Source organism: Corapipo altera, unplaced genomic scaffold, assembly GCF_003945725.1.
Source record: "Corapipo altera isolate COAL_440 unplaced genomic scaffold, ASM394572v1 75, whole genome shotgun sequence".
NCBI classification, from domain to species: domain Eukaryota; kingdom Metazoa; phylum Chordata; class Aves; order Passeriformes; family Pipridae; genus Corapipo; species Corapipo altera.
The window spans coordinates 541,183-561,830 of record NW_020884887.1 but is presented as its reverse complement, the minus strand read 5'-3'; the positions used below and the strand labels follow the sequence as shown (position 1 = coordinate 561,830).

At 52.3% G+C, this 20,648-nt stretch overlaps 1 protein-coding gene and 1 long non-coding RNA gene across 3 annotated transcripts in view; both read left to right on the top strand.

Moving 5' to 3' along the window:
* Window positions 1-5,967, top strand: part of LOC113947331 — a 10,459-nt gene extending 4,492 nt beyond the window's left edge. Inside the window, exon 3 of the long non-coding RNA XR_003527676.1 lies at window positions 5,930-5,967. This is a non-coding gene — a long non-coding RNA (uncharacterized LOC113947331). The remainder of the gene's footprint in view (window positions 1-5,929) is intronic.
* A 14,319-nt stretch (window positions 5,968-20,286) lies between these two features.
* PSD2 (pleckstrin and Sec7 domain containing 2) overlaps window positions 20,287-20,648 on the top strand; it is a 67,410-nt gene continuing 67,048 nt past the window's right edge. For both annotated transcript variants that reach the window (XM_027643131.1, XM_027643132.1), the window contains exon 1: window positions 20,287-20,461. The gene's annotated coding sequence lies outside the window, so the exon portion shown is untranslated. The remainder of the gene's footprint in view (window positions 20,462-20,648) is intronic.

Here is a 20,648-nt window from a genome sequence, read left to right as displayed (position 1 = left end):
TCCCGCTCATTCCCGGTGTTTATCCCGCTCATTCCCGGTGTTTGTCCCGCTCATTCCCGGTGTTTATCCCGCTCATTCCCGGTCCGGGCGGTGCCGGCGCAGTTCGGGCCGCGGCCGCCAGGGGGCGGTAGAGGCGCGCCCGGGCGCTTTGCTGCCCCCTGGCGGCTCCGCGGCCGCGGCCGGTCCCGGTTGTCCCGGGGGATCCTCCCGGGGGATTCTCCCGGGGGATTGTCCAGGGGGATTGTCCAGGGGGATTCTCCCGCTTCCCCATGGCCGCACGCGTGTCCCGGGGACACGGCAGAGCGGGCGACCAGGGCGAGGAGGTACGGGGTGAGTGCGCCTATCCCTCCCACCCGGGAGGAGCGTCTCCGGGAGAGGGGCCCCTCGGGGTGAGCGGTGCGGTCGGAGGGGCGGTTCAGGTCGCGTCGGAGGGATGGGGGTGCTCCCCGAGCTGTGTTACTCCAGTATCGGAGGGACGGAGGTGCCCCCGGGCTGTGTTATTCCCTGTAGCAGAAAAACGCGGGTGTCCCCAGGCTGTGCTATTCCCAGTATCGGAGGGATGGGGGTGCTCTCCGGGCTGTGTTATTCCAATATCGGAGGGATGGAGGTGCGCCCGTGCTGTGCTACCCCCGTGCTGGGGGGTTAGGGGTGCCCCCGGGCTATGTTATTCCCTGTATCAGAGTGCTGGGGTTGCTCCCCGACTGTGTTATTTCCTGTACCAGAGGAACGGGGTTGCCCCCGGGCTGTGTTATTCCCTGTATCGGAGGGTCGGGGGTGTCCCCGGACTGTGTCAGCCCCGTGCTGGAGAGAAGCGAGTGGTCCTGGGGCTCTGTTATCCAGAGGGACGGGGTGCCCCCCCTCCTGTGTTACACCCGTGCCGGAGGGATGAGGGTGGTCCCCGGACTGTGTTACCCACGTGCTGGAGGGATTGGGGTGTCCAGGGGCTATGTTATTCTCATACCAGAGGGACGGGGGTGCCCCCGAGCTGTGTAACCCCCGAACCGGAGGGATTGGGATGTCCCGGTGCTGTGTTACCTCTGTGGCGAAAAGAAGGGGTTGCTCTGGGGCCTGTGTTATCCCCCGCCCTCCGGGGCTGTGTTAGACCCCTGCCCGAGGGGTTGGGGTGCCCCGGGCTGTGTTGTCCCCCTCTCGGATGGATGGAGGTGCTCCCGGGCTCTGTTATCTCTGTGCCAGAGGTATGGGGGTGCCCCTGGGCTGTGTTATCCCCGTGCCAGAGGGATGGGGGCGTGCCGAGTCTGTGTTATCCCCGTGCCAGAGAGAAGAGGGTGGTCCTGGGGCTGTGTTGTCCCACATACTGGAGCAATGGGGTGCCCCCGGAGCTGCGTTCTCCCCTCCTGGAGGGATGGGGCTGCTCCCGGGCTGTGTCATCCCCTGCATTAGCAGTAGGGTGCAGGACAGGCTGCTCAGGGCGCTGCATACCCACCTCTCTGCAGGCCCAGCAGTGCCCAAGGCTGGATCACCATCCTCTTACAAGCAGTGTAGGGAGAAGTGACGGGCGCTGAGCTGGCTCTTCTTCCCTGAAAGCCTCCGGGATGGAGAACTGCGGGATTAAGTTTGTGCTCAAGTGGTCTCATGCTATCTCAAAGCTGCAATGCTTCCTGGGCTGCTCAGGGAAGGACTTGGAGTAGGGGTTTTGGAGGATTTGTGGCCTGACAGAGGGTTTGCTGCAAGGATTTTTCTGCTCTCAGGTTCCTGGCCAGGTGCTCCCTTGTCCTTCTGTGTAAGGGAGCAGGTTCAACTGGGTGTCAGAAACATCCTTTCAACCAGTGTTGTATAAATCACAAGCCAGAGAAGCAGCATCCCTGCCACGTCCATTCCTGGGTTTGCTGCAGTTCCCCAGAGCAGAGGGAAGGCTGAGAAGCAGAATTAAAAAGGTGTGATGTGGACAAGCCCACTCAAGATGACTGGCAGCTCATCTTGGTCTGATGGATGAGAATTTCACTGGGAGGGTTTCAGGCCTTTCTTGGCAAGCAGAATTAGCAGCCTCTTGGTAGGTTTGCAGGCATGGGATGCTGTGTCTGTGGGATGAGGAGCTCTTGCTGTGAGGAGCTTCTCATGCTATGAAATGTCTTCAGCCTCCAGTTCAGTGTCAGTCCCTCTGGGTAGTGCAGACCTTGCCTGTTGTTCATAGTGGAGCTCAGTTGCTTCCACCCTTCTGAAGGGGAGGTAGAGGGCAGGCTTGGGGTATCAGAATGTTTGATAAATTAGGTTGCTTTTCTGAAATACTTTTTTTTTATTAAAGGCAACAGAACTGAGTCCTTGTTTGTGGTCTTGAGATGATTCTTTAATCAAAATGCCTTTCCATAGGATGAATAGCAATCTTGGAGTTAAAAAATCGTTGTCCCCAAGTGAGAACTTTTGATTCTTTCTGCCTGGCATCAGTGTGACAGGAAAAGGGGAGACATGGTTACTGGGTTAAGTGTGAGGAAGGCAGTGGTTCTGGGTTGCTTCCTGGGCTGGCAGAGGTGGTGTGAGGCTGTGAACAACCAGCTTGTGCACCTACAGTCAGCTCAGAGCCAGCTGCAGCCTGCACCCTGCTGCAGGCAAACTGAATTTCACTGCTGTGAGCTCAAAGGCATCATCCCATCCCCATTCCTGGCACCACAAACGGGCTCAGGCAGCCCTGGGCTGGAGATGGTGGTCTCTTCTGTCTCTCTGTCACCCCTGGGATTCATCCAGCACCATCACTCAGGGTCCTGGACTGCTCTCCCTGGGAAGGCCTGTGGCATCTGCTCCAGCACAGGACAGGCAGGCCACCATCCTGCTTTCCTGCTACCTGATTCTGCCCTGCCTGCTCCTCCCTTCTACCCCAGATTGTCCTCTCTGGAAGCCACTGCAACAGTCCTCACAAATAATAGAGAAACCTTTCTGCACCTTTCAGCTTCATTCCAGGCTGGGGTGCAGACTCCCCTGGCCCAGAGCGAGGGGCTAAGCAGCTGAATTCAGTGCAGGGCAGGTAAAAGGACGTTGTAGGTGACAGGTTAAAAGGAACCTGACATGGGGACACTTGCTTAGCGATTTCTCTGGCTTTTCTCAGGGTGGGCTGAGCCATCAGGTTAGTCCAGAAACACTCACCTCAGTTTTGGGTCTGCTGAGGGGGCTGCCGTGGGCCCCACCTCAATTCATGACTGTCCCAGACAGCTTTTGGCAAGTCTGAGTTTAAGAAACAAACCACACCTGGCAGGGAGACCTTTTCTGGAGGGCATTAAAGCTTTCAGCAAAGGGACCTGGACGGTTTCCTACTGCCTCTTTTGAGAGCAGGAACAAGGAACAGGGTTTTGAATGGTGTCCTGAGACCTGATGCTCTGGGTTTCCGTTCCAGCACAGGGTTCTAAGCCAAGAAAACTGCCTGTCCTGCCAAGGCCGGGTAGGAAACTGGGCCCTGGAGCAGCGTCAGCAGCGTGGCTTTAACTCCTCTCTGCAAGGAGCACTGAGGCTCCTTTGATGAGCTCACTCTCTGCAGCAGTTACTTTCTTGTTTCCTTCCAAAAGTGCTGTCCTGCCTGGCTTAACCACGGCCTGACACTGTGGAGTTTGTGAAGATGCTCGTTCAGGCTCAGTGATGAACTTCAGTCACTTCTTAACCACGTCCTGTCTGAGCTGTGCTCTGCTGGTGAACAGCCAGCCTTGGCTGGGGGATGGCAGTGGGGGGCAAGGAGTCAAGCAGAGGTAGGTGGGCTTGAGCCAGGGGAGGACATGGCTGCAGAGCAGGGACCTTGTTCTGGAACAACAGCAGTGGGACACATGGGGAATCTTCTTACATTTTCTCTTTGGGTGACGGTTTCTTGCAAAACCCTGGGTTTAGCAGATCAGGTGGAAGGGATGAGCTGTTAGTTTGGGCACACATATCCCACAGGCTCCTGGGAGTGGGGTGTTTCTGGGGGTAGGACAGGTACACTGACTGCCAGCAGCAAGTCCAGCAGTCATCTCAGAGAGACTGAGAGCTGCTCTGCTTTGATCATCCAGCTGCTTGCCTGAACACACCACACATCTGCACTTGAGCTGTCTCCCATCAGGTGAGGCGTGTGCCTGGACAAGCTGCCTCCCCTGTATTTGCTCCTCCTGCTGCGGTGACCAGATGTCCTACTCTTTAGTGATGTTGTCCTACTTTCAAGTAGGTTATTCTATTTTTGCCTGGCCCTGTCCTTTTTGTGACTTTGCCTCCCTACGTGTCCTGTGCCTGGCTTTCCCCTGGCAGAGGCAGAGGATCTGCAGGTTGTGGTCCTGAGCAGTACAAGCCATTTCCCTCTTCTGTGTTTCCCAAGGAACTCTCACAGCCACCAGCCTTGCAGACCAGGCATGGGCAGGGACCCAGTGCCTCCTTAAAGATGATTAGATGCTGAAGGTCCTCAGAGGGAAGGGTCAGGCTTCCAGCTTGCTTTAAGGGTCTTGAATGGCCTTGCTTGAGCTGGCAGTCATGTGAAGGTGTTTGTTGTTGTTTATATGTCTTATCTTCAAGAGCCAGCACTTCCAGGATCTGAAAGAGATGTCTAAGCAGAGAAAGAAAGGGCTGAGCTCCCTCTCAGGGCTGAGAGTCAGCTGGGAATGGAAATGGAGCCTTGTCCTGTAACTGCAAACTGGCAGCTTGAAGTCTGGGTACTGCAGGGACCTGACTGCCAGCTCACAAGCCTTCCTTGGAAAACACCTTGTCTTTGGCTGCCAGTCCCTGCTGACACTGATCTCCGACACTGGCTCTTGCTGGCTTCCCCTCCTCTTACCCTTTGACTTCAGTTTGAAAACTGCAGCTTCTCGTTCAAACCAGCCACAACACGCTGAGGTCAGGGAGCCTGAAGGTCTCTGAGCTGCCCCAGGTGGAATCCCTGGCATGGCTGCCAGGCTGCAGCCGTGGAAAAGGGCAGCGCCCTGTTGGACAGGCTGGGAGGGAGCACGCAGGCTGGAAGCTGAAGGCTGACAAGCTTTGGACCAGCACTGCAGTTTATTTATGGCCTGCTTAGCAATCTCAGGCAGGCAGTGTGGGTTAAGGCATCTCCTGTCCTGGATTGACAGTACAGATCCAATTAGCCATGAAAGCCTCTAATTATTTGTCCTGAATTGCTCCGGTGGTAACCAAGGCTATGCTATCTCCTCCTTTTGTCTGTGTCCCAGCTGGAAATGCCCCAGTGTCCCTGCATCTAGAGCAGCAAGTGTGATGTGCAAGCAGAGTCAGCACAATCTAATCAAAGGAGACAGGCCCGGGGAGTTAATGAGGGGACGGACCCGCTTCGTTAACTTTGGAGAGTTCTCTAAGCCCTGTCCTGAGAGACAAAGGACTGAGACTGGGTGGCAAAGATAAGGCTCACGAGACGAACTGCTGTGGTAGAGGGGCTGCAGACCATGGGGAGGGAAGGGGGCGGCTGTCAGAAAGATTTGAAAGCAGAAAGTCCCTTGCATGTCACAGGAGAGGAACACCTCCCCTATGAGAAAGGCTGAGAGAATTGGGATTGCTCAGTCTGGGGAAGGGAAGGCTCCAGGGTGACCTTACTGTGACCTTTCAGTACCTGAAGTGGCTACTAAAGAGCTGGAGAGGGACTTTGGGCATGGAGTGACAGGACAAGGGGGAATGGCTTCAAATGGAAAGAGAGTAGGTTTGGGAAGAAATATTGGGAAGAAATTCTTCCCTGTGAGCGTGGCGAGGGCCTGGCATGAGCTGCACAGAGAAGCTGTGGCTTCCCCATCCCTGCAAGTGTCCAAGTCCACGTTGGATGGGGCTTGAAGCAACCTGGGAGAGTGGGAGGTGTCCCTGCCCATGGCAGACTGGCAGACTGATGGAGGTGACCATCCCAGAGAAATGACCCTCAATCTCCAAGAGAGAAGCTGGGTCTCTAGTGGAATGTGTCCTTGCCCATGATGACTTCTAAGGTCCCTTCCAACCCAAACAATTCTGTGATTCTATGATTCTGATCCTACAGCTTGGCCAGCACAGGAGACTGGAAGGACACTGGCTGCAGGGAGTCACAGGCACAAGGTGGGTTCACATGAGCAAGGTCCAGACGTGTGTGCTAAGTTACAGCTGTGGATTCTCAACTGGAAAACTATTTTAAGGTGACAAAAGGTTTGCAGGGCACTTATTGCCTGCTCCTGCTCATTCTGGGTTCTCATTCTGCAACTGAGGAGCCTCGGCTCTCTGCTAGAGAAAATGTGTCATTTACGTTCTCAGTAACCTTAACTCTGACCTGAAATGACAGCAAATAGCTCTCAGACAAGACAGAGCAGCCAGCCTTGCCTTGAAAGCAAAATTTTACACAAATAATATTCAGCTCCTGTATGAGGGGCCAGCTGAGTGCTTACGCCATTGTTTCCAGGTCACAGGGTCCCCCCAAAATGGGTTTTACATGGTTGTCTTGTGATGCTGCCTGAAGGCAAGCCGTGGCTTTGCTCACCACGTGCACATTTTCTCTTTGTGTGGATGTCTGAGCATCAGACCTGCCAGTGAAACGGCTCTGCCCCTGAGCCTGAGAGGAAGGAGAATCAGCAAGGGTGCCCACCTGGGGGAGGCTGGGAGCTGTTCACAGGCATCCCTGGTGTGACACTGGAGCACCAAATATATCTCCCTGACCTCCAGCCGAGGGACATTCACACAGGACCCATCTCTGCCAGGGCCAGTGCCGGTCCTCAGAATCAGCTGACAGATCCTCCGAGCCTCTTGGTGTCCTTCCCCTGCAGCCCAGAGCCTGCCAAGTTCAAGCCAGAGAGCTCCCTCCATACAAATGGGGACGAGGGGGGCGGGCTGTTAACGTACAAAAACTGTTTCTTTCCTGCCCACTTGGAAAGGGGAGCTATGGAATTTTAAGCAGCAAGGACAAAACTCCGCTGAAGAGGCCTCTTCTGTGCTTGCTTGGTGAAATCACTGATCACAGTGGTGGGGGGGGTCCAGGAAGATGCCAGGCTTGCCCTGATTAATGGCCCTGTTGTTGTCTGCTCTAGTTTGTTGGTCTTTGCTCTGGGAGACCATTTGCCAGAGCTGCAACTATTTTCCCCAGAGCAGCTTCCATGGGAGCTGTCCCCGTGGCAGGGGCTGTCCCTCTGCATGGCAGGGCTGCACAATGCCAGCTCTTGGGCCTGGCCTAAAGGGCTGGCCCAGAGTGTTCTGGGAACTTCCTTTGTGGCCATAAAACCTGAACAGGTAGAGAGGGGACAGGTGAGAGGAGACAGAGGATCTTTTTTGCACCAGAAGCTTTCATTTCTGGCCTTTAAGCGTGCCCAGCTTTGCAGCCCAGTACCCTGAGGAAGGGCACCCACTTCTCATACCTCAGTCTGTTCTCTCCAGCAGCACTGATTTGGCTGGGCTGAGAGCTCAGCAGCAGCCTGACTCATGCTTTTCATCCATCACTTTGACCATCCAGCACAGCAGCTGTGCCCTGCACACCTCCAGTTTCCCACCCTGAGCTCAGAGCATCTTGCTCAGGCCCTCTTGCCTGTGTTTTTCTCCTTGAACCACTTAGTTTTAAAATAGAGCAATTATCTTCCTTCAGAAAGGAGCTTACTCTCTCCAATCTAGGGCAGTTTGACAGCACAGCAGCCTGCACAGCTCGCCCTGGGAGCATGGGTGTGTTCCCAGCGTGGGGGCTCCGAGGGCTGGAGCCCCTCTGCTCTGGACGCTGCCTGAGATAGTTGGAGCTGTTCAACTTGGAGAAGAGAAGGCTCCAGGGAGATCTTAGAGCACCTCCCAGTGCCTAAAGGTGCTCCAAAGAGCTGGAGAGGGACTTTGGACATGAGCATGGGGTGACAGGACAAAGGGGAACGGCTACACAGTGACAGAGGGCAGGGTTAGATGGGGTATGAGAAAGAAGTCTTTTACAAAGAGTGTGGTAAAAAACAGGTTGCTCAGAGTTGGTAGATGCCCCATCCCCCCCAAATATTCAAAGCCAGGTTGAGCAAGGCTTGGAGAAACCTGGTGTCGTGGAAGGTGTCCCTGCCCGTGGCAGAGGGAGTGGAGTAAATGATCTTCAAGGTCCTTTCCAGCCCAAACCATTCTGTGATTCTAAGTGGGGGGTCCTGTCTGTGCCTTAGGATGGTGGTTGGGTCAGTGGTTTGGGGTCTGAGGAGGGGCATTACTGCAGCTGAACAGTTTGAATCCTTGGTCCCAGTCTTTTCTTAGTAACTGCTCACGAGTCAGAGGGATGCAGGTTTGGAGGCTTGGCTCTTTGGGAGCAAGGGCAACACGTTCTGCCAGAGTTCACAGCCCTCCCTCAATTGCCAAGCCCTGAGGGATCTCTGGATGGGGAAATTTGTCCCTGAGTCTATGTGATAAGAAAACATAGCCCTTCAGACTGTTACCTATACACCTATCAACAAGAGACAAACCTGCAGGGCTGGCAGGAGCTTTCAGAGGTGGCCTAAGGCACACTCATGCCTGAAGATGGGGGACCAGTTCTTATGTAGTTTGCTGCCAACAGAGGCTTCTCCAACCTGCTCCTAAAATCCCTGCCTGTGACCCCCCTATCAACCATAGATGGGGGCTTGGCTGTGATTCGGGGTCCAGAATTGCTTGTGGGGTTAAAATGCTCAAAAAAAAGAGCCTCTGCAGAAGCTTGTTGCAGGGATTAGTTCAGTGATGGGGCACATTCTGCCAGCCTCAGCTGCCACATGGGCCATGGTGGGAAGGGTTTACATCCTCACATGTGTAGAGCACCTAATCTCCTCTGTCTTGGGATCCTTCTGCTGTCTCACAACTCTACACCAGGCTGTTGTTTAATTAAAAAATAAACAGACAGGTATTCACAAGGAAAATGAAGCTGTTTTGTTCTTTATGTGTCCTTGGTGCTCTCCTGGCATCTTATCTGGGGACAACAGCTCTAAGCCCTGAATTTGCATTTTTGACTTGCAGAGCCAATTGTTTTAATTGGGAGCAAAGCCAGGGAACAGTGATTGTCCCATGCCACACAGACTGGCTGTGGTGTTAGAGGGGAACAGTGCCTTCTTTCCCCTTTGCCCTTGCTCTGAGGTGCAGGTGATGTGGCTTTAGCTCGTGTTTGGTTTCACCTCTTGAGTGACTGCTGAGGGCACTTGGATTGTTGAGCTGGAGAAGAGAAGACAGGTCAGACTTCACCAGGATCTGCAGCTTCCTCACGAGGGGCAGTGGAGGGGCAGCTCCAATCTCTGCTCTCTGTGACCAGTGACAGGACCTCAGGGAATGGCTGGAGCTGTGTCAGGGCAGGTTTAGGCTGGATCTCAGGAAAAGGTTCTTCCCCCAGAGGATGGCTGGGCACTGAACAGGCTCCCCAGGGCAATGTCATGACCCCAAGGACACCAGAGCTCAAGGAGCATTTGGAAAACACTCTGAGGCACAGGGTAGGATTGTTGGGGTGTCCTGTGCAGGGCCAGGAGTTGGACTGGATGATCCTTGTGGGTCCCTTTCAACTCAGGATATTCCATGATTTCATGATTCTCTGACACAGCTTTGTGCACCTGTGCTAAGCCAGCCTGGACACAACCATAGCCCATGTTGTGCTGTGAAATATGGTCAGGATGGTCTGGAGAACCAGAGAAAGGTCTGTGTGGGGCATCCAAGGTCACGTGGAAAGCCAACATTAGCTACTGATTATTTCTACTGTAGTAGAGAAGAGCCAGCTGACCAGCAACTAAAGGGCAGAAACAAACTCTTTGTAACAGAGGGCATTTGTCCACAGACACAAGACCAGGTGAGTTGTTCTTCAGCTGAGCAATGTGTCCTTTCAGTGGAGCCAGAGCTCCAACTCACGCCCTAGAAGTTTGGGACCTACAGAGGAATCCCAGGTGAGCCGTGAGGTACCACTCAGTATGTTCATCTGACCTTGGCAAGCCTGGAGATGCCAAAGCATGGGGGGAGACTGCAGCCATCTCCATATTCCCCGAGTCAGCAGAGCTTCTCCATCTGGTGGCTTTGGATGGGACACAGAAGAAAAAATTAAAAGGCAAATTTTCAAAGGTTGGAGAAGTGGAATCTCCTTGATTAAGGCATTATAAAGCACTGTGATCACCAGGCCCACCCCAAGTGTTTGTCTTGAGCCAGCCTGGGACCTCTTTTGGGTGTGGACCAAAAGGCTACCCAGTGCACAAGGCCCAAACATCCATGGACACCCTCTCAGTGGATCAACTGGGGCTGGGTTTAAGGCATGGCCCAGGTGACAGACAAACCTGGACAGGACTTGGTTGCTTTGAACTTCCCCTACAGGAGCACCAGGCTTTCATTCCCAGATCACAAACCCCTCAGACACCCTCAGGGCTCAACCCACAAGCTTTGCACCCTGAATTACTCCATCACTACGGAGCAAATGCAGTGGTACAGACCCAGCCATGGCTCTGCTAATGCCTGGAGGCAGATTAGTGTCAGTCTTTTCCTTGGAGTCTGCCACCTATAGCACCTCTGACCAAAGCTCATGGTTTAAGCTCCACTGCACTCCTGCAGCAACACTGTGCATTTTTCATACTGGAAACTGAGATTTGCAGAGGTGAAGCAAGTTGGTAAAAGAAGTCAGAGCTGTGTGGAAGGAGAGAAAAAAAAACCAGTAAAGCTGTAAAGCTGCCATTTTAATTTGCTGCACTGAGAACATCATTGTTGCTGAGCTACCACCGAGGTGCTCATCCAGTGGGAGCTGCTGGAGATTTGCAAGTATAAGTGCTTTAAACAAGGGACAATGTGGATTAAGCCTGACACCCCACTGGATTCTCCTTCTCTTGGTCCCTGATCTACCAACAAGCACCTCTGACACTTTGCATATAATGTGACCTATTGTATAAATATTTAGTCACTCCGTTGGGAACATTAATTATAGATGGAGACGCAGCTTTTGAAAGCTGCCTGTAGGTCTGGGCACCCAATTTCCATTAATTTTAATGAGAACCAGACATCCAAATCCCATTCGGTGGCTTTGAGCATCTCAGGCAAGAAGCTTCATCTGACACACACCCCCCCTCCATTCTCCCCACTCTGCAATTTAAGAGTGAGATTTGCAAATACCTTACAAATCCTGTGGATGCCTGAGCTGCCCTTGTGCCATGCCATTGTCCTCTGCTGAGGATGGTTGGCTGGTGGCTTCAGAAGTATTTATAATAAGTTCATTTAATCCATCCTGTTAGTTTTTTTTTTCCTCTGCACCCCCCTCCCACCCCCCAGCACTTTGAAACAGCGACGCCTGAATGAACCCCCCAGCCTGTGTGGGTTTTTTTTTGACAGAGAGGCTTTGATGCTCACAAATGACAGCTGTGCAGAGCAGGTCTGAAATGAATGATTGAATTATCTGACTGATTAAAAATGTGCTGTGGCTTGGAAGATCTGACAGCAAGTACTCGCTGAGGCGACTCACATGAAAGGGAGCTGCATGCACGTAGGGTGCGTGTTTGTGTGTGCTTTGGGAAAAACAGCCGGTGAGATGGGACAAACACCCAGAGCAGCAGCTTCTTAAGCTCAGCATCCTTTCCAAAGCTCCAAATCTGCTGTGAGGTGCTCAGCAGAGCTAAAACTCAGCGTGGTTGTGGAGATAATGATTATTTAGACAGACGTCAGCAGTGGTTTAGGAAATGGAAATTGAGCTAAAAAGTGGTGCAGGGGCTGGGGAACTACTTAACTGCATCTCAGTCCCGTACAGACCTGTGGCTGAGGAGTGATAAACTCTCCTGTTGGAAGCATGGTTCCATCCTCTGTGCTGCAGACACGTGCCCATGGTGTGGGGCAGCCCCGGGGGTGTCAGCTCTCTGGGAACATGTCCCGTGATCCAGAGTTTTGACAAGCCTGGGCCCCTGTGAGATTAACTATAAATGGCTGGGAGGATGGAGAAAGGAAGCTTGGTTGTGGCTGTGCCCTCAGTTCTGTCAGTGATGGCAACAGAAGTTGTGTTAATGCATGAGGGACAGGAACAGCCTTTCCAGAACTATCTCAGCTTCCTTCCCAGTCCCCACGTAGCAAACTGTCCCTCCCTGATGCCTCACAGAAATTCAGCTCAGCCAGAACACAAGTGAAATATCTGGTAGCGAAAGGAATGAAAACATTAAAATTAAAAAAATGTTTCTTCACAAATGAAACATTATTTTGTCAGCTCAACAAGTTCACAGGTTCCTGTGGGAGTTCCATCCAGGGGAAAAAAATCCCAGCATAAAGGTTACAACTGTAATTCTTCATCGTGAATGCTCTTCTGATAGCTTGCTGAAATTGATTTTTCCCTACATTGTTTAACTGCTCTTCATCTCCCTACTTGCAGAAGATCACTCTCTTCCCCTGACCCCTGGCTCAAAAGAGATGAAACACTGGGCTATAACTAATTGCTTTATCAGAAATAGTTTTGGTTTAGTCTCCCCTGAGAGAGGAGGTTTAGCCCAGCCCCTGAGTAGTTTGTTCTTTGCCCTTTGCAGTGCCATCAGCTGAACTGATGTTGGGTGTCTGTAACAGCTTCAGCCTTGCTGGTCACGCTCCCTGTCCCAGTTCCAGTGGCCATTTCAACAAGACTGAATGCTGAAGCTGCAACAGTCCTGAGGGCACACGTAGCTAATGGGAATTCATTGGCATCTGTGTCATCTCTCCATCAACATCCCCAAATGTCCCTCTTATTGAATCCACTCCAGCAACCCAGGAACCCTCAGAGCAGGGGAGGTGCTGGCATCCTGCTCGTGTGGCTGCAAACCTCATCCCTGCTAATTGTCCCACTGCAGCCCAGCCCCTTCCCAGGTGTGGGAGCCCCAGGCCCCCTGTGCTTCTGGCCCCCACTTCTCCCAGCCAGGCCCTGACTGCTGAGCTTAAATGAAACATCAGATCATTTCAATGCCCTTTTCCACCATCTGAAAACTTCTATTTATTGACAATATTTTTTTATTTTATAGACAACAGAGAAGTGGTTGATGCCCTGTCCCTGGAAGTGTTCAAAGCCAGGTTGGACAGGACTCTGAGCAACGTTATATTCATGAAATCAGAGAATCATAGAATGGTTTGGGTTGAAAGGGACCTTAATCTTGTTACAACCCCCTGCCATGTGCAGGGACATCTTCCACTAGCCCAAGTTCCTCCAAGCCCCATCCAACCTGGCCTTGGACACTTCCAGGGATCCAGAGGCAGCCACAGCTTCTCTGGGCAACCTGTGCCAGGACCTCCCCACCCTCACAGGGAAGAATTTCTCCCTAATATCTAATTTAAACCTACTCTCTGTCAATTTGAAGCCATTCCCCCTTGTCCTGTCACCCCGTGTCCTTGGAGCCCTTTCAGGCACTGGAAGGCCACAGTTAGGTCAACCCAAAGCCTTCTCTTCCCCAGGCTGAGCAATCCCAGTTCTCTCAACCTTTCCTCATGGGAGAGCTGCTCCATCCCTCTGATCATCTCGGTGCCTCCTCTGGACTTGCTCCAACAGGTCCATGTCCTTCCTGTGAGGAGGATCCCAGGGCTGGAGGCAGGACTTGTCCTAACACCCGGCCAGGGGCTGCTCTCCCATCCAGGTTGCAGCAGTTCAGCCCCAGCACAGACATTTCCCTGCAGACACCAGATCAAATGAGGGGGGTGGACAAACACCTTCCCTAAATAGCTCCATAACAAAGGGAAAGAAAATCCATGTTCCCAGAACAGCTTTTCAGCCTCAGGGATAGATGCTGAAGGACTCGTGTTGCTGCCAATGCACAGCCCCATGGTCTCTAAAAATGACAGATGATAATTTTCTGTAACCAAAAGTATTGCAGTGAATTTGGTGTAATTCTGTATCAGGCCTCAACTGGACAGATAAAAGTGAATTGATTACTGAACTCAGAATTAATAGTTGCTTAAACACCCTAATTGCATTTGTTACGAGCAGAATGTGATCTTAAACTGATAATACATATGCAAGGCACTTGAAAGTGGTAAATTTTCCTACGCTGAGAACAATTACCAGCAAGAAATGATTGGAGGAAAAACTGAGAGAAAATAATTTGTGTTCTAAATGAGGGCTGTTTAGGAAAACTTTGATAGATGCTGTCCCCTCCACAGCATGCACACAGATTTGCAGTCCTGGAAGATATTCTTAGCTAAGAATCTATCATCGTTGAGGAAGGGAAAAACAAAAATAATAACAGTAATAAAAACCCAAATAGAACAAGAAGGGATTTGGTGACAAAAGCAATGAATTAACTGTTACATAACGCAGAGACCTGGAAGGCTAATCTGGAAGAGCAGTCAATGAAAATTATGTTTGCCAGCATTAAGGACTATTAGACACTGTGCATGTGTGTGTGTTTACAGGCATATGTGTCAGGAAGAAAATAAATGCTGCATGTTGGGTTTAGATGAAGCTGGTGTAGAGTCTACTCTGACACTGCCAAAAAACCCAAGAAAAGTCCAGCCAAAGATTCATAACTCTGGAAAAAAGCAGCCTGATGGGTCCATATCCTACAGAGGTGATGGAAAGCTGCTCGTTCCAGCAGTAACCAGGCAGCACATGGGGAATAGCAACTGGGAAACTGAAATGTTTGTACATATCTAGGACTAGAAGAAAGCTACACTGAATGGCCTCATAAGGAATGGCTGAGAGATCCTTTTAGGGTGTTTATACTTTGTGTGTGTCAGTACCTGGGGCGCTGGGAGAAGGGTTGCCCAGAGAAGCTGTGGCTGCCCCACCCCTGGGAGTGCTCAAGGCCACGTGGGATGGGGGTGTGAGCAACCTGATCTAGTTGAGGGTGCCCCTGCCCTTGGAAGGGGGGTGGAACCAGTTGAGCTTTAAGGTCCTTTCCACCCCAAACCATTCTGTGACCCTATGTAGTTAGTCAAACAAAATAGGACCACATTTCTTTAGTTGGGATGATGGATGGCAGAGAGGGGGAGACTCCCAGCACTGGGATATAATAAAAGATGGAAGAGATGCTGCAGAACCCTGGTAGCCAGTAGAACAGCAGAGTCCCTGTGGGACCTCCCAGAGCTTGCTCACATCTGTTGCTGAGGATACAGTTTTCATACACTAAAAGTTACTGAAATTAGGACAAGTCAGACGCTGTGAGTGGTCGGGTCTGCTTGGGGAGCTGGTTTTATGTCAGCAGTGGGCTCTCGGGAGGACAAGTGCGAATTCAAACACTCATGAACCCCCGTGAGCAGAGGAAAGATGGTGTTTTGGAGGACAGTGACTCATTAGAAAGTTGTCATGAAGGCAGCCAGTGAGCACAGTGCTCATCCAGCATCAATCTTACCTTCTGCCAAAATCTGAAATGCCAGGAATGATGCCTCCCATATTCCAGGCTGGGATTTCCCAGGCAGAAGTGCCTACGCTGGGCAGGGAATCAAATATCTCCATGGCACATAAAAATGCGCCAGAGAGGTTGACTAATCCCTGCACAGGAGGTTTGTGCTGTGCAGTGTCCTCTTGGGACTTCCAGAGGGCTCTGGAGATGCTGGGCACTGGCCAGGCTGGTACTCAAGTCTGAGTCCTGGCCCAACACCCAAAAAGTTTTTGAGGAGCTCAAAGAATGAACTATGGTATAGAAAACCAGATTCCTGCAGAGCCCTAAACAAGTTTCACTTGAATGTACATCCAGAAGGACATTATAACCGGAACTCGTCACAGCCTATGGGAAAAAGAATTCCTAAGGGAACATTCTTGAAGTAGCCAGGCTTTTGTATCTAAAACGAGCCAATGGTTGCAGGGTGACACCAGACATGATGTTTAGATGTAACTCCTGGGGTTGGAATTACTTCCCCCATGAGTTAATTGTTGGACAGTTTGTCTCAGGGTCAGGTACTTGGTGTAGCTCAGCACCTCTCTGTCTTCCCCCATACACCTGTAACTCAGACCACTTTGATGCAGAAATTCTGGGTGTGGACTTTCTGACGACCTCTTATGTGCAAGGACAACTTTTTCCCCTCCTCATCCTTCCACAGGATCCTCTGGGAGTGTGGGCTGTGGCCTCTGGATCTGGTAGTTCCTGCCATAAGCAGTATCATCTGCGGGCTGGAGGCTTTCTCCTTTTTCACCCACAGAAGTGGCAGCTTCTTTACTGGAGGACACATTTCATCTGGGTTTCCCAAACCCCTCAGCCAAAGAGTTTTGAGCTGGCTGTTAGAGCAGAAGCTCCTGGCAGTTCTCCTTTCACATCTCCCTCCCACCAGGCTCCTTACCCATCATGGCACTGTGGTCCCTTGGTGGCTCTGTGACCCTGGAACAAGCCACTGCAGAGCAGGAACTGATGTGAGTGGGGAAGAGGAGACAGTTGTGGGTCTCATGTTCAGTGCCTGAGGCTTCAGCCCCAAAGAAGCAAAGCCTTGTGCTCCAGGGGGTCTCTCTGGGTGCTCTCACTCACGTGCTCTGACACACAATCACACACACACAGGTGGATGCTTTCCCTGGACCCTCTTCTAAGAGACTCTCCTATTCCCTGTTCCCTTTCCATCTTCCCAGACTCACAAACCTGTTAACAGCCTCTGCCTCAGGGCCCTGAAGGAGCCCTATGCATGCACCTTTTTTCTCATGATTATTTTTAAAGCATCATTTCTGCCTGTCGTCCTCCCACCCAGGGTTGGGGTAACAAATCTCAGCTCTCCCAGCCCCTGGAAGAGCCACAAGGAGTCACCTCTGATGCCCCTGATGTGAACCGCCATTTCTGTATCTCACAGTGTGTTCAAACAGCTCCAGGCCAGATTTTTCAGGATAGATATCACCCAGAACAAAGAACTGATTTTAAGTGTCAAGAGAAATGCAGACAAAGGACTGACCCTTTTTTCTTCAGAGGGCTGTTATCCCCCTCCACATCCCCCTTCCCACTACTACAGCAAGGTCCACACAGGGCTTTCTCCTAATCCTGGCTTCCATCAAAGTGATTTATACTGAAAGTTAGTGAGTCCCAGCTGGGAAATCCAAGGGATTTCCTGAGAAAAACAGCTGTGTGAGGACATGGAAGCAAACTCATTCCTGGGCACACGAGAACACTTGTGATGGTTTCATAATACAAATTGAGAAGGCTGAGCAGCGCCCAGGAGCATCCCTGTGTGCCACACTAAGTATCCTGAGCAGGGCATGGCTGGAAAACTACCTGTAACAGGGAATCAGCACTTCAAACTTCGGCATCCAGCTGCAGTTACGGCACTTTTAAAATGGTGAGGAGAAGTCAATGAACCCTGTGGGGTTGTTGGGTTAGTGGTCCTGGCTTCTCCACTCAGAGTCAAGGGGGAGCAGAGCCAGCTTTGTGGTGCTGCCAGCCTTGGAGCAGCCTTGGAGCTCAGGTTCAGTGGGTCCCGTGGGGCTACATGACCACGAACCATCTCAGGACCACAAGCTCCCATCTTTTACCCACCTCTCCCAGCAGCCTGGCTGGAGTGTTCCCATGATCTTATGGGGTGGGTGTTAATTTTTAGTGCCTGCTGTGTGGTCTGCAGTGTTTAGTTCTGGTGCCAGCAGCTCCCTGTTGCCTGCCAGGCTCCCTGGTGGGTTCTTTGAAGTGTTTGGGGCTTGAAGGGTGGCCCCCCTGATGTTGGCAGGGATGGAAGGTGCCCTTACCTAAGGATGCTCCTACTTCTCCAGACAGCTCATGTCACGGATGGCAAACAGCATCTGCACGTTCACATGCACACGCAGACAGTTAAACAGCACATCCAGAATTGCTCTATTTTAGGAGTTTTCTTAATTTAAAAAATATTATGACATATTCAAGGCACGTAACAGAGATCTACCAGCAGAAATCTCGGTGCCAGCAGAAATCTCAGTACCCTGTTACTGTTGGGAGTGCCCAGTCAATGACAGAGACAAGCCCACTACCCTGCTGAAGGGATGAGAGGAGGTTTCTCCCTGAATCCAGCTGTTGATAGGCTCATTCCCAGAAGCAGAATGATTGATAACCCAGTTATTTGGAACCCACTAGTGGATGTATTCTTAGAAACTAGAACCTCATTTTCTCATGCTGCAAAATGTCATTTCCTAGGACTGGCTGCTCAGAAATTGGATTTTGTTCCTTGCCTTCACACCTGAGCAGCACAACAGACTGATGAATATTAATTGTGCTTTTTTGTTTTTAATTTTATTTTTTTTAAAGCACCCTCAGCTGATAGTTTTTTGATTACAAATACAGCAGAGTTGATCAGAGGGAGCAGCAGGACAGACTTTTGTGATGGCATATGATGAATCTCTTGGGGGAAGGGACCCCCAGGGAGGTTGCAGTCCCACACCTGCATTTGCCTGGCTCCTTGCTGCCCTTGACCGTGGCCACAGGATCCATTTCTTGTGTCTCTCCAGCACAGTACCTTCATTCACACTTGCCTTTGTTGGATAAGTCCCGGGTATAGCTGCAGGGTGGCTCATTACATGGTTCATTACCGACACTATCCCTGGCAGAGAGCACCGTGTGCTGTGCTGGGGGTATCCCTGCTGGAAGGACACACGGCCGTGCTCTGCCAGGCTGCTCCAGGACATTATTTCACCTCATGGCTGTGCCTCGGTGCTGGCATGTCTGGCTATCCATTGTAATGAGGTTTTTAATTTGGGGTACTGGGGATTTTTCTGCTCGCTCAGTGATGTGTGCCCTCTGGAACAAGCTTTCCAAGAGACACAGAGATCTAGGGAGGGGTTTTCTCCCCGGAATCAAGAAGCCATTGGCTGTGTTGGGACGTGTCTGGGGCAGACACCAAATCTTTCTTCCTCACCTAAAGGTCCAGTCTGGGGCGTGCCAGTGGTGCTTTGGCAGGGTGGGCAGGGCTGAGGGTGGGCAGGCACCACCTGGGCTGGGGAAACCCCCAGGCTGGGGCTGAACAGACTGAGAGCAGCCCTGGGGAGAAGGACTTGGGGGTGCTGGTGGGTGAAAGGCTGGACATGACCCAGCCATGGGCTGATCCCACAGCATGGGCAGCAGGGGAGGGGGGAATTGTGCCCCTCTGCCCCTGTCAGGTGAGACCCCCATCCTGCAGAGCTACCTCCAGCTCTGGAGTCCCCAGCACAGGACCCGCTGGACTGAGACCACGGGAGGCCACCAAGTTGATTAGAGGAATGGAGCAGCTCTCCCATGAGGAAAGGCTGAGAGAATTGGGATTGTTCAGCCTGGAAAAGAGAAGATTCCATGGTGACCTTACTGTGGCCTTCCAGTGCCTGAAGGGGCTCCATGAGAGTGGGAGAGAGACTTTGACAAGGACACGGAGTGACAGGACAAGGGAGAATGACTTCAAACAGAAAGAGAGTAGATTTAAATTGGGTATTAGGATGACATTCTTCCCTGTGAGGGTGGGGAGGCCCTGGCACAGGTTGCCCAGAGAAGCTGTGGCTGCCCCTGGATCCCTGGAAGTGTCCAAGGCCAGGTTGGACAGGACTTGAAGCAACCTGGGCTATTGGAAGGTGTCCCTGCCCATGGCAGGGGGTTGGACTGGATGATCATTAAGGTCCCTTCCAACCCAGGCCACCCTGGGATTCTACAGTCACACATCCCTGTGCAGCAGTCAGGCAGGTGGGTGCCCCACCTCTCACCTGTACACCCACAAGTGGCCAAGAGGCACTGTTTGCCCTGCACCAGGGGCTGTAATTCTGGTAAGAGGGGCCCTACACCAGGAAAAGCGTGGTGTCCCTGTGCCTCTCCACCCCACACTGCCTCCCCAGGCACCTTGGTGAGCCAGGTGCCTGGATTAGCCTGTAGACAAAAGCACTGCCTTCGCATGCAAGAGATGTCAGGATGGAGAAGCATCAGGGGTGGTGAGCAGGCTCCTGGTCCAGCCCACCGTGGTGGGGGAGGCTCTGGAGCCAGCTTGGCAGGCAGGCACATGGGCAGCACTCCTGCTGGAGACCAGTGGGGCTCTTCAGCCATGGGGTGGGATGCACTGGGATGGGATGGGATGGGACTGCAGCAGGTGTGCTCTGGGGGTGCCCAGAGGCACAGAGCAACCCAAGCTGCAGTGCTGGGGTCTGCACCGAGGTGGGTCCTTGAGGCATTTCCAGTGCTGCATGTCTGCGTCTGGGAGTGCATCAGTTGTTAAAGGCAGTGTGAGCATTTGGCAGGATTTCAGCCCAAAACTTCAAGCCAGTCTCAGTTTGCAGGGTGACAATTTGCTGGCAGGAAGCAGACCAGTCCCTTAGCACTCTGCAGGTGTGTGTGGTGGGGGGACAAGCCCCAGCCCTCCGGGGATATCCCTGGCAGTTCCTGCCTGGCGAGCAGAGCCTCCCAGCCAGCAGCAGGTCTGCTCCTGCCAGGGGCTCTGCCGGGGGCTTCGCCAGCAAGGGCTTTATTCCATCCTTTCCCCGATCCATTCACCATGCCTCCTGCCTCCTCCCCCTCTCCCCGTCCCCTCCCACCCTGCCTGCTGGATCCCCAGCAGTCCCTTGACACCTTGGGGGAAGGCTGGGAGGTGTAACCATCGCCAGCGAGCGAGCGAGGGAGAGCAGGAGAGGAGGGAGAAGGAAGCCAATAACGGGGAGGTCTAGGAAGGTGGTGGAGGGGGAGGGACGGGGCCACTCCTCCATCGGTGGGACTGCAGATTATTTTGCATGGATTGTTGAAGAGAAAAGGGAGCTGCATTTGTGAAGGGACCAAAAATTAAACAGCTCGTTGCTCGGGTAAGTGCCAGTGCGAGCTCCCCTGCTCTCATTGTCGTGCCGTACATCGATCCTCTCTCCTATTTTGCTTAGTTCTGTAGGGTTTGATTCTTATTGGGATTATTTGATGCATCAGCTGTATGCTTCAGTTGCTGGAGACTGAACCTCCCCATACGTGTGTGTGTGTGTGTGTGTGTGTGTGTGTGTG